At 39.4% G+C, this 14,370-nt stretch overlaps 2 non-coding genes and 1 pseudogene across 2 annotated transcripts; all 3 read right to left on the bottom strand.

The window, feature by feature from the left end:
- Positions 1–6,847: 6,847 nt before the first annotated feature.
- On the bottom strand, positions 6,848–9,625 carry LOC138858465 (large subunit ribosomal RNA; annotated as a pseudogene).
- A 502-nt stretch (positions 9,626–10,127) lies between these two features.
- LOC138858495 (5.8S ribosomal RNA) lies at positions 10,128–10,306 on the bottom strand. Its single transcript, XR_011397594.1, has one exon. It is a non-coding gene; the product is annotated as a 5.8S ribosomal RNA (ribosomal RNA).
- A 629-nt stretch (positions 10,307–10,935) lies between these two features.
- Positions 10,936–12,925, bottom strand: LOC138858388 (small subunit ribosomal RNA). Its single transcript, XR_011397523.1, has one exon. It is a non-coding gene; the product is annotated as a small subunit ribosomal RNA (ribosomal RNA).
- Between the last annotated feature and the right edge of the window lie 1,445 nt (positions 12,926–14,370).

The raw sequence follows: 14,370 nt of genomic DNA, 5'->3' as shown, positions 1-14,370 counted from the left end.
GGTATTTAACTTCCTTCACATACCTGATGTTGACCCCATTCACCTTGACAATCGGTGGACGAACCGGCGACAATCTGCCCTTAAGAAGCATTGTAACCGTTTTGTCCACCGATATGTCAACCCCAACATCTAAACCCCAGCTATGTACAATTTCTAAAAATTGTCCCCCCGACCGTTCTAACTCAGACCGCGATCGACCCTCAACGAGAAGAAGAAGGTCGTCCGCATACGCACAACATTTACATAGGGGCTCGAGCTGTCCAAGCAGAGAGTCCATCATAAGGTTCCAAATATATGGACCGCAGATGGATCCCTGCGGGCAGCCACGAACCACTCCAATTTCAACACTTCCATTCATACTTACTAGAGAAGCTTTTCTCTCCGAAAAGTAACTCCGCCAAAGAGTAATTTCCGGACAGCCAAGCTCCTCCAGCCGCTGCAAAACTCTATCCCACCTTAAATAATCAAACGCTCCCTTGAAGTCAACAAATATGCCAAGGACATATTTGTTGACATTCTCCTTAACAACACTCTGAACATAAAACCAAGCATCTTCTGTACTGCGTCCTTCCCTGAACCCATACTGCCTATCCGACCATATACCCCGCGTTAGCTCCTGAAGCCGTTCTACCATAACTCTTTCCAATACTTTTCCAAGTACTGGAAGAAGACTGATGCCCCGATAAGAGCGAGGATCACTCCTGATCTTATCAGGAGACTTCAGGAGAGGTACAACCCTAGCAATTTTCCACTCGCGTGGAAAATAACCCTCCCACACGCACTTATCATAAATGGCCTCCAAGTATTCCGGAATGAACTTCCACAAGCTTTTACACATCTCTCCGTTCAAACCATCAAAACCTGGGGACCGTTTAGACCTGACCAGGCCAAAGGCATACCCCAACTCCCCATCATCTAATGGAGGGACAGGTACCTCCTGTGCTTGGGGTACCTGAACCTCCGCCCTGGGAAAGAACGCACCTAATAGAACCCCCGCACACTCTCTCCACGTAGATAACACAGTGTCACCTACGCAAAGAGAGGTGATATCATCTCTCTTACGACCCCTGCAGATCTTATAGATCTGACCCCAGGGGTCATCCCTATTTTCACTAACAAAATTTCTCCATTCATATTCTTTAACCCTAACTAACATATCTTTATATTCCCTAATTTCACAACAAAAATCATACCTAACCTGAGCTAACCTGTCTGAATTGGACCGTCGAGCGCGTTGAAACTTTCGTCTCAATCGCCTGACAGTCCTCCTCTTCAAGGTTAACTCACGCGTCCACCATTTTATTTTCCTAAGCTTAAAACTTTCACACTTCTTAAGTTCCATTCATTCCATTCCTATCATTAACAACCCACAATATCTCATAAAGACGAGCAATCTGCTCATCAACCCCCAAGCCCTCAAACTCACTAAGCGGTATTTCCAATACCGCTTCCCTAACACACCGTCCATATTGGTTCAAGTCAATACCAGAGGTACGCCATCGCCGCAACGGACTTACGAACTGTAAAGGGGGGGACTGAGAAGAAACCATAATTTGAATCAAATTATGATCACTCAATCCCCACCCTCCCTTAATTTCCCACCCAACACGAAACACTCTATTTGCTGCCTCGTTCATCAAAGTCACGTCAATGTCACTGACACCCCTAGGCCCATCAAAAGTATACCACTCGCTCGGCTCGTTTAGAATGTGAAGGTTTTTACCCACCACCCATTCACTTAATACCACTCCACGACTGTGGCTTTGATATCCAGACGAATGCCAGGATACCTTACTAAACCACATCGAAGACGTAGCATTCGCGTCCAAGCCAAGTATAAGAGGACTACCACTCGCAAGTAGTAGTACCTTATCCATATAACTCAGATAAGGCTCTAAGGGCTCACCAAATTTACAATAGATACTAGCAACAAGTATTCTACCAAACCCCCCCTCTACAGAAACACATACACCCAGTTGTGAGGAATCCACAACTACACAATCATAGTTGGGATCACTCACAACAATTGCAGCATTAGCCCTAACGTCCAAAAAGACCCTGAAACCACCCGGAAAACCTCGAACCACACCATTGGTGGCGTAGGGCTCCTGGAGTAAGGCAATGCCGCACCCCCCCTCAGTCATATACCCCCCCAACTCGCACATTACGGCATACGACTCCTGACAGTTGAACTGAATAATCCCCCCCATCAGTGTCTGGCGAGGGCGCGCTCAACAATCCCACAATATATCGGGCAGACAGCCGACATCATAAAATGCCCAGCTGGCCTACCCTTGAATGCACAGTTACGGCAATGGATTGCATTGACGCAACTGGCAGCTCTGTGGCCTTCCTGACCGCACCTCCGGCAGACATCTGATTTGGCCCTACACTCAGCGACCCTATGACCAAAACCCATACACCGGAAGCAGCCAGCAATGGGTTATCCGGTCGCACCCGGAAGGAGAACCACTTGATGTAGCACCTACCTGCCTCCAAGAGGGCGGACATCATTTTGTTCGTACCCTCAAGAACAACATTAGTGCTACCATCAGGAGCCACCTTCCAGGGACGACTGACCATCCTTACTTCCGACTTCTGGGACGCCGAGCTAAATCCTGGAAGGTTCAACCGGAGAAGTTCTTCCATGAATTCCTCATGGGGGATCTCCGTGTAAACCCCCTGAACAACAACCCGAGGACCCAACTTCCGGTTGACACTCACGTCTAACCCCACCTCCCCAAACTTTGCGTTAGTCGCCACTTTTTCCCTCTCAGAAACAGAAGGTGTGCGGATCACCGCTCCACCACCCTTGATAGGCTTCACCTCATGGATCCTCACACCGAGTGAAGGACCCACCTCCTTAACTACCTTTCTAATTACTTCCTTAGAGGAAGTTGCAGGCCCCTTGCTCCTGACCACAACAGACCAGGTTTCAACAGGCTTCGGCGCCACCGGTGCAATCGCCTCCAGTACAGGTGCTGGGGGCGGAGGCAACGGTGCAGATGGAGCCGGCATTGACCTGCTCGGTGGCGAGGAGTGTCCCCCACAGCCTCCTCTAAGGGCATCAACTTGACCGCGAAGATGGGCATTCTCGGTAATAACCGTCATTAGGAGTGCTTCGTATTTAGAAGCAAGCTCCATCAGCCCCTTCACGGTTTCCATCTCAAACTTTTTGTCTCCAAAGACCAACCCGCTTAGCTCCCCAGTAATCCTCTTAACAGCACCAACATGGCTTACCGCACTACTACAACCAGCAACAGCGCCCTTGGCTAATTCACGGTTGCCACCCTTACTATCCTTCTTATTCACCATGTTGGAACTAACACCTATTTTCTTTCCACCCTCATTAACACGCCCAACACCTTTTCCAGCCTTAACCTCACCACCTTTATCGACACTCATCTTAGCGTCACCCCCCTTCTTAACTGTGTCAGCAGTATCCCCTGTCTCACACGAACTACTGCTTTCACTGGAGTCAGTGAAGCGCACAAAGCCCCCCGATTTCGCCAAAGGTGGTGACCTCAACCTCACCTTTCTGCGCACCGGTGACCCATCAGTAGATGACACTGCACTATCCTCACCGGATGACGCCCCTACAACCATTTTTGCAGGCACAGACCCATCGCTCTCAGCAAGGGACTTAACCTTCCTCCTCCGTGGGGGAGGCATCTTCAACCTAGATCCCCTACCAGGCAGGCTGATCCGCCGGTAAAAAACACTGGCGCAGAAGCCCCTGTTCCGGAAAGATCAAACAGTCGCTTACCAGGCACGTGCGATTGAACGCACTGAAGAAGCTAACTCGCGCGTAAACCCGCTCAATAGCAGTTACCACCCAAACAGTCGATTATCGCGTTATCGCAGGGACACAACTCACACCTCCAGCCAAAGGCGTGGAAGAGGTCACTCAATTAACCGCCGGACAGAACAAAGTCCCCGTAACGGTTGCGAATCGACCGATGTGACGTTGTATCAATCGCACCGTGGGCTAAAAGTCAACCACTATGACCTTAATTCACCCTGGAGTCAGCGCCTCCAATACTAGGACAACCATTAACACCCTAGAAGCAAAACTGGCGAAATCCCCTAGAAAACAGCAGCAACTGAAAACCAGACACTCAACACAGCACTCCTGAATAGGCAACCCAAGCCAAAAACACCACCACGGCACAGTCACTGAGACTACGGACGGGCCCACCTACAAAACCTGCTGTACCCTAATCTACAAATCTAATCCAGCAAAAAAAAAAAAGTAGGCGTTGTATTCGTATTCAAAGCCAACTGAGTAATTTTGAAAAAATTCCCCAACAAAACCACTGTGCGCAAATCTACCTGCAAGCTAAAAATAAAATTTTTACTCAAGTAGGCGTTGTAATCATATACAAAGCCTACTACACTATACAAAAAGGCTCTAGTATATAAAGTACCTGAGCACCAAAAAACTACTCTTCAATACACTACTACACCAGTAGGCGTAGCAAATATGTATCGAAGTACCAAAGCCTACTAAGACAAGTTAAAAGGCACAAAGCCCAAAGTGCTTGTACACACAAGCAAACAAACACGAAAAACACTTGTTTTATTTAAAAGCTACTCGATAAATTCACAATTTCTCAAACAAAAACTCGTAAATTCATATATATATACTTACATATATATATGGCAAAGCCCACTACGGCAATTTTGTGTGAGTTTTCGAAAAACCACTTCACACTACCAACACATATGCACGTATACACTCTCACTACACCGACTCTACACTGAAAAATTCACAAATACTCACACGACCGAATTAAAAATTCAAATTATGCGCTAGCACGTCTGCTCGCTATGAATGCCTACGAATGAATGAGTAGATAGGGACAACTTTCGTTGTAGATTTACGTGAGTACCTGCCGGCGACGGCCTTACCTCACGGTGTTCAAAACACAACGGATCAATACAATGCGTTGATCAGCGCCCCAAACAAAACGAGCTTATGCAAGTATTTATTTGGATACCAGTGGCAGTGTGTCTGGGTCCACACTACCATCTTGGTATGATTCGAGGCCGACCTAAAACCTTTTCCGTTTTCGGGTACGGCACCCAGTTACTTGTGTAACTTCTTTTTTCGAACTGAAAATTCAGTTCTTCCAGCATTTAGGTTTAAACCACAGCCACCACGATACTCCCCAAAGGGCCGAACCCAATGAGCAGATTGAACAGAAGTCCAAGGGCTTTCTGCTCCCCGTGGTACCGGAAAGTCTCCGGTCAGACTGCGTAGCCTAAACTACTGCCAGTTGAGCTCCCCATTACTCAAATGACTGGTGACATTTGTCGTTTGAACTTCAAATGTCTTTTTATTTGCTTTTTCATTTAAAGTGTTTCTAATATCAGTTCAAGCTGAGTATTATAGCACTATCACTCCATATACTATGCTGATATTACTGGGCAAAGAATATAATAACAGTCATAGTGCATATTGGCTTTTAGTCGCCTTTTACGACAGGCATGCCTTGCCGCGGGCATATTCTTTCCCCAAACCCGCAGGGGAAAGTAGATAGGGACAACTTTCGTTGTAGATTTACGTGAGTACCTGCCGGCGACGGCCTTACCTCACGGTGTTCAAAACACAACGGATCAATACAATGCGTTGATCAGCGCCCCAAACAAAACGAGCTTATGCAAGTATTTATTTGGATACCAGTAGCAGTGTGTCTGGGTCCACACTACCATCTTGGTATGATTCGAGGCCGACCTAAAACCTCTTCCGTTTTCGGGTACGGCACCCAGTTACTTGTGTAACTTCTTTTTTCGAACTGAAAATTCAGTTCTTCCAGCATTTAGGTTTAAACCACAGCCACCACGATACTCCCCAAAGGGCCGAACCCAATGAGCAGATTGAACAGAAGTCCAAGGGCTTTCTGCTTCCCGTGGTACCGGAAAGTCTCCGGTCAGACTGCGTAGCCTAAACTACTGCCAGTTGAGCTCCCCATTACTCAAATGACTGGTGACATTTGTCGCTTGAACTTCAAATGTCTTTTTATTTGCTTTTTCATTTAAAGTGTTTCTAATATCAGTTCAAGCTGAGTATTATAGCACTATCACTCCATATACTATGCTGATATTACTGGGCAAAGAATATAATAACAGTCATAGTGCATATTGGCTTTTAGTCGCCTTTTACGACAGGCATGCCTTGCCGCGGGCATATTCTTTCCCCAAACCCGCAGGGGAAAGTAGATAGGGACAACTTTCGTTGTAGATTTACGTGAGTACCTGCCGGCGACGGCCTTACCTCACGGTGTTCAAAACACAACGGATCAATACAATGCGTTGATCAGCGCCCCAAACAAAACGAGCTTATGCAAGTATTTATTTGGATACCAGTGGCAGTGTGTCTGGGTCCACACTACCATCTTGGTATGATTCGAGGCCGACCTAAAACCTCTTCCGTTTTCGGGTACGGCACCCAGTTACTTGTGTAACTTCTTTTTTCGAACTGAAAATTCAGTTCTTCCAGCATTTAGGTTTAAACCACAGCCACCACGATACTCCCCAAAGGGCCGAACCCAATGAGCAGATTGAACAGAAGTCCAAGGGCTTTCTGCTCCCCGTGGTACCGGAAAGTCTCCGGTCAGACTGCGTAGCCTAAACTACTGCCAGTTGAGCTCCCCATTACTCAAATGACTGGTGACATTTGTCGCTTGAACTTCAAATGTCTTTTTATTTGCTTTTTCATTTAAAGTGTTTCTAATATCAGTTCAAGCTGAGTATTATAGCACTATCACTCCATATACTATGCTGATATTACTGGGCAAAGAATATAATAACAGTCATAGTGCATATTGGCTTTTAGTCGCCTTTTACGACAGGCATGCCTTGCCGCGGGCATATTCTTTCCCCAAACCCGCAGGGGAAGTAGATAGGGACAGAGGGAATCTCGTTAATCCATTCATGCGCGTCACTAATTAGATGACGAGGCATTTGGCTACCTTAAGAGAGTCATAGTTACTCCCGCCGTTTACCCGCGCTTACTTGAATTTCTTCACTTTGACATTCAGAGCACTGGGCAGAAATCACATTGTGTCAACACCCGTTAGGGCCATCACAATGCTTTGTTTTAATTAGACAGTCGGATTCCCCAAGTCCGTGGCAGTTCTGAATTGATTGTTAATTGATAATCGTTATAATTTAAAAAGTATCTATACAATAATAAATCCTTTAGAAATTTTAGCAAGAAAGTTCCGAAATTGGCTACGTAACTACTATCCGGGGAACAAGAATCGAAATTCTCTATTTACCCAGAACGAGTACATAAACTATGGTATTGCTTCCCAATCAAGCCCGACTATCTCAATCTTCAGAGCCAATCCTTATCCCGAAGTTACGGATCTAATTTGCCGACTTCCCTTACCTACATTATTCTATCGACTAGAGACTCTTCACCTTGGAGACCAGCTGCGGATATTGGTACGGCCTGTTGAGAAGTTTGCGTAACCCCACCATAAATTTTCAAGGTCCGAGGAGAAAATATCGACACAACAGTAAATGTCATGCTCTTCTAGTCCATCTACCATATCTCTCTTCGAAAGACTTCCATGGTAGTACGACTATAAAACAGAAAAGAAAACTCTTCCGATACCTCTCGACGGCTTCTTTATGGTCGTTCCTGTTGCCAGGATGAGCACAAGGCCCATTTTTAATAACAAACGGATACTCAACAGGTTACGGAATTGGAACCGTATTCCCTTTCGTTCAAAATTATTCAAGTGTTTAATTACTATGGAATAAAAATTCATTCATTTCATTTCATTAAAACTTGAAAATTTTCGGCTTTCGCCTTGAACTTAGGACCGACTAACTCGTGATCAACCACTGTTCACACGAAACCCTTCTCCACTTCAGTCCTCCAAGGTCTCATTCGATTATTTGCTACTACCACCAAGATCTGTACCAATAGCGGCTCCATGCAGGCTTACGCCAAACACTTCTAAGCACACCATTGTACCCTCCTACTCACTAAAGTTTCAAAATTTATAATCCAACCGAAATTGTATTATAAATCATGTACTTTAGCGGTAATGTATAGGTATACAACTTAAGCGCCATCCATTTTAAGGGCTAGTTGCTTCGGCAGGTGAGTTGTTACACACTCCTTAGCGGATTACGACTTCCATGTCCACCGTCCTGCTGTTTTAAGCAACCAACGCCTTTCATGGTATCTGCATGAGTTGTTAATTTAGGCACCGTAACATTACGTTTGGTTCATCCCACAGCGCCAGTTCTGCTTACCAAAAGTGGCCCACTGGGCACAATATATCATAACCTCAACCTTCATATCAAGAAAGGTGAGGTTCTTACCCATTTAAAGTTTGAGAATAGGTTAAGGTCGTTTCGACCCTAAGGCCTCTAATCATTCGCTTTACCAGATAAGATTATTTTACATAATTTTTAAATGCACCAGGTATCCTGAGGGAAACTTCGGAGGGAACCAGCTACTAGATGGTTCGATTGGTCTTTCGCCCCTATACTCAATTCTGACAATCGATTTGCACGTCAGAACTGTTTCGGTCTTCCATCAGGGTTTCCCCTGACTTCAACCTGATCAAGTATAGTTCACCATCTTTCGGGTCACAGCATATATGCTCAAGGTACGCTCCAGTTAGAGGTATAAATAATAATAAATTATCATTATACATAACTATATGGAACGCCCCGGGATTGAATTAATAATGTAATACATTAAAAATTAATCCCATTATTAATACAGTTAAGTTAATTTCGCCATTAGGTTTAATATAACCCAATGACTTGCACATATGTTAGACTCCTTGGTCCGTGTTTCAAGACGGGTCCCGAAGGTATCCTGAATCTTTCGCATTGTTAATCATATAAATGCATACAATTAATATTAAAATCAATGATAATAATATTATTGTAAAATTCAAAAGAATTTTAGCATTATATATAATAAAATCTATCAACACTTTATCAAATCATCAGTAATTATTCTATGTTAATAAGCTAAAAGCAAATTAATTTGAATAAACTTAAAAACCAATGATCTTTTGATAAATATTTTATTATGTTAATAGATTACAATGTCCTTATATGAAAAAAATGCACACTATTACTATAATATTTAATATTAAATACTACAGTTATAATGATGAATTTTTCATAATGGATATTCAGGTTCATCGGGCTTAACTTCTAAGCAGTTTCACGTACTATTTAACTCTCTATTCAGAGTTCTTTTCAACTTTCCCTCACGGTACTTGTTTACTATCGGTCTCATGGTTATATTTAGTTTTAGATGGAGTTTACCACCCACTTTGTGCTGCACTATCAAGCAACACGACTCTTTGGAAATATCTTTCTAGTAATCATTAACGTTATACGGGCCTGGCACCCTCTATGGGTAAATGGCCTCATTTAAGAAGGACTTAAATCGTTAATTTCTCATACTAGATATTAAGATATTCCATACACTGCATCTCACATTTGCCATATGGACACAGTGACTTAGTGCTGAACTATTTTCTTTTCGCTCGCCGCTACTAAGAAAATCCTTGTTAGTTTCTTTTCCTCCCCTCATTAATATGCTTAAATTCAGGGGGTAGTCCCATATGAGTTGAGGTTGTATAAAATATATTTTAGATTGATTTGTTTATTTTTATTTAATTTTTTTGCTATTTGCTATTTTAAAGAAATCTATTTTTATATCTTGATTACTCAAATATTATTCAATCTTTTCATCCCTTTTTAAAATTCATAATATAATAATTAATAAAATTAACAACATTATTCCTCCACATATCATATATTTTTTTTATTATAAATTTTTCTCAATACAATAGAGTGAATTAATTCTAGAATAAAAATTTATTTTATGCTAGACATTCCTCTTATGTATTATTTAATATAATTTAAATAATGTTGAAAATTTTTTCTTTTATGGGAATACTAAGATTCTCATTTATCATAAATTTTCGTTCAAATATGAGGTATTCAAAAATATATTTTCTATATTTCTTTTTATGCTATTAATATTATGGATTGAGAAATACAATCCAATAATATGCCATATGCTTAAATTCAATTAATTGACTAAAAGAATAAGCAACTAATTTAGCATAGTCTTACAACCCTCAACCATATGTAGTCCAAGCAGCACTTTAAAATTAATTAAAGTACATAACAGCATGGACCGCAATATGCGTTCAAAATGTCGATGTTCATGTGTCCTGCAGTTCACACGATGACGCACAGTTTGCTGCGTTCTTCATCGACCCATGAGCCGAGTGATCCACCGCTTAGAGTGATAATTTTTTTGTATTTTTTTAATTCAAAGTCAAAGAATTTTAATTTATTGAAAGTATTAATAATTAATCAATAATAAATTTTTAATACAAAAGTTTAAAACATCTTTCAAGAAATTGTAATTTTAAACCCAAACATTTGCAGCTGCGCATGTCTTAGGTCAACAAAAACAGTAATACCTTTTATATATTATTTTCTTCTCTATTTGTGCGTTTTCTTTTTTTTAATTTTTCAGCATGTTTTTAATCACAAATAGAAAATACCATAAAAAAAAGGTATTACACACGTTAATGTGAACAAGTTAACTTATCATTTATAATATTTTATATAAATATCACAATTAAATATTATTTTCTATATAAATAATAAGTACAGCTATATGTTTAAAGGTTATTTTATTGCGTTCAAATACAATGTATGCGAAGTTAACAATATAATATATATTGTCATAATGCATTACAAGGAGTTAAAAAAAAAAAAAAAAAAACAGAAAAACATTCAAAACATTGTATAATTCAAAACATTTTGAATGAAAAGAACAAAAAGAAAACTTTTTTTTCTTTTTTATTCTTTTTTTTTATTTTGTTTTTATATAATTATTTTTTTTTTTCTTTTCGGATAGGAACACAATAATGATCCTTCCGCAGGTTCACCTACGGAAACCTTGTTACGACTTTTACTTCCTCTAAATAATCAAGTTCGGTCAACTTTTGCGAAACAACCGTGAAACACAAGGCGTCACAGTGATCACGTCCGGAGACCTCACTAAATAATTCAATCGGTAGTAGCGACGGGCGGTGTGTACAAAGGGCAGGGACGTAATCAATGCGAGTTAATGACTCACACTTACTGGGAATTCCAAGTTCATGTGAACAGTTTCAGTTCACAATCCCAAGAATGAAAGTGGTTCAGCGGTTTACCCGGACCTCTCGGTCTAGGAAATACACGTTGATACTTTCATTGTAGCGCGCGTGCAGCCCAGGACATCTAAGGGCATCACAGACCTGTTATTGCTCAATCTCGTTACTGCTAGACGCAATTTGTCCATTTAAGAAGCTAGTGTCCTTATAATGGGACAAACCAACAGGTACGACTCCACTTATATAAACACATTCAAACACTTGTACATTCAAGATGAACGCATGAATGAAGGCTATATAAGCTTCAACACCATAATCCTGAAAGCATCTATTTAATATATTTGAGTCTCGTTCGTTATCGGAATTAACCAGACAAATCACTCCACGAACTAAGAACGGCCATGCACCACCACCCATAGATTCGAGAAAGAGCTATCAATCTGTCTTACACGCTTATGTTCGGACCTGGTAAGTTTTCCCGTGTTGAGTCAAATTAAGCCGCAGGCTCCACTCCTGGTGGTGCCCTTCCGTCAATTAATTTAAGTTTCAGCTTTGCAACCATACTTCCCCCGGAGCCCAAAAGCTTTGGTTTCCCGGGAAGCGACTGAGAGAGCCATAGTAGTAGCTACACCCAATTGCTAGCTGGCATCGTTTATGGTTAGAACTAGGGCGGTATCTAATCGCCTTCGAACCTCTAACTTTCGTTCTTGATTAATGAAAACATCTTTGGCAAATGCTTTCGCTTAAGTTAGTCTTACGACGGTCCAAGAATTTCACCTCTCGCGTCGTAATACTAATGCCCCCAAACTGCTTCTATTAATCATTACCTCTTGATCTAAAAACCAATGAAAGTAGAACAGAGGTCTTATTTCATTATTCCATGCACAAAATATTCAGGCATTTGGAGCCTGCTTTAAGCACTCTAATTTGTTAAAAGTAATTGTACCGGCCCACAACAATACTCGATGAAGAGCACTGAAGCAGGTTTAAATAGGAGGAATATATAAAAAATACATTGTATTAATTATATATAAGAACTCCACCGGTAATACGCTTACATACATAAGGTAATGTACATACCACAATTATAGTTGTACTACCCGTATGAAGCACAAATTCAACTACGAACGTTTTAACCGCAACAACTTTAATATACGCTATTGGAGCTGGAATTACCGCGGCTGCTGGCACCAGACTTGCCCTCCAATAGGTCCTTGTTAAAGGATTTAAAGTGTACTCATTCCAATTACAGGGCCTCGGATATGAGTCCTGTATTGTTATTTTTCGTCACTACCTCCCCGAACTGGGAGTGGGTAATTTATGCGCCTGCTGCCTTCCTTAGATGTGGTAGCCGTTTCTCAGGCTCCCTCTCCGGAATCGAACCCTGATTCCCCGTTACCCGTTGCAACCATGGTAGTCCTAGATACTACCATCAAAAGTTGATAGGGCAGACATTTGAAAGATCTGTCGTCGGTACGAGACCATACGATCTGCAAGTTATCTAGAGTTCAACCAATATAACGATCAAATAATCGCTTGGTTTTAGCCTAATAAAAGCACACGTTCCAAAAGGTCCGTGTTTATTTTGCATGTATTAGCTCTAGAATTACCACAGTTATCCAAGTAACTGTTAACGATCTATGGAACCATAACTGATATAATGAGCCTTTTGCGGTTTCACTTTTAATTTGTTTGTACTTAGACATGCATGGCTTAATCTTTGAGACAAGCATATAACTACTGGCAGGATCAACCAGAATAATATATATTTCTTTTTTATATAATATTTTTTATATTATATAACAGTTTAAAATGATATTTTCTTATTTGAAAATTATACACAAATACACAAAACATAAAACATAAAAACATTTACAATATACACAACAATTTTTCTATGTTTCTTTCTTTACTATATTTTTTTTCATTATATTTCATTTCTATGTGTGATTTTGTAATGGATTTTTTTAATTTTTGTTTTGGTATCGTGAAAAGAATTTTCGTTCTCTATACATATTATTATTTAATTATTATGTAAGAACGATATTTCTTCTTATATTGGCAAAATTTTCAAATAATATCATTCTATACATTTTACTTTATTTCAATGCATATAGTAATATATATACCTTTTTTTAAGAGTATATACATTTTTTTTTTGATTTGAAATTAATAATTTCAAATTCTATTATATTTATTTCAATAATAAATATATGATATAAAGTATTTTCGGGTGCAACACATTAATATTTTATTTTATTTAAAAACCATCCTTTTACACATATATTTTATGAGTAAATATTAGAATAGCTCACAAATAAAACTAAAATATTGTTTAATATTTATTTCTACAATATGTTAGTATAGAATAATAGATTTTTATTTTTTTGTATAAAACAAAATCTATTTCTATTTAAACTAACTGTAGGAAACCAGGAATAAAAAACGCTCATTATATACAATATGTTAGTACAGAATATAGAGTTTTGTATAAAACAAAATCTATTTCTATTTAAACTAACTGTATAAAAACCAGGAATAAAAAACGCTCATTATATACAATATGTTGGTACAGAATATAGAGTTTTGTATAAAACAAAATCTATTTCTATTTAAACTAACTGTATAAAAACCAGGAATAAAAAACGCTCATTATATACAATATGTTAGTACAGAATATAGAGTTTTGTATAAAACAAAATCTATTTCTATTTAAACTAACTGTATAAAAACCAGGAATAAAAAAACGCTCATTATATACAATATGTTAGTACAGAATATAGAGTTTTGTATAAAACAAAATCTATTTCTATTTAAACTAACTGTATAAAAACCAGGAATAAAAAGGCACACAAAATCAACTTTCATTTTCATATTTACTTAAAAATACATATAAAGTAAAAAATATTTCCATATAAATACTAAGTAAATAAAGTCATACAAGTATGAAAATTTTCATACAAGTACTAAATACATAAATCATATAAGTATAGTAATATTCATACTTATAAGTATTTAAAAACAACTTCTTACTAATAAACTAACATAAGGAATTCAAATATATAAAAGTACTAGCTTTTACCCGCGGCTTCGCTCGCATCGAATCCATCAAATAAATAACTGATATCATTATAGTAGATATGGATCCATATAAAGAATATATTTTATATATATTCCAATTCTTAGTTATGAAATTACGACGACG

This window comes from Bactrocera oleae, unplaced genomic scaffold (assembly GCF_042242935.1).
Source record: "Bactrocera oleae isolate idBacOlea1 unplaced genomic scaffold, idBacOlea1 ctg00000009.1, whole genome shotgun sequence".
NCBI lineage: Eukaryota > Metazoa > Arthropoda > Insecta > Diptera > Tephritidae > Bactrocera > Bactrocera oleae.
This window is presented reverse-complemented; position numbering and strand designations above follow the sequence as displayed.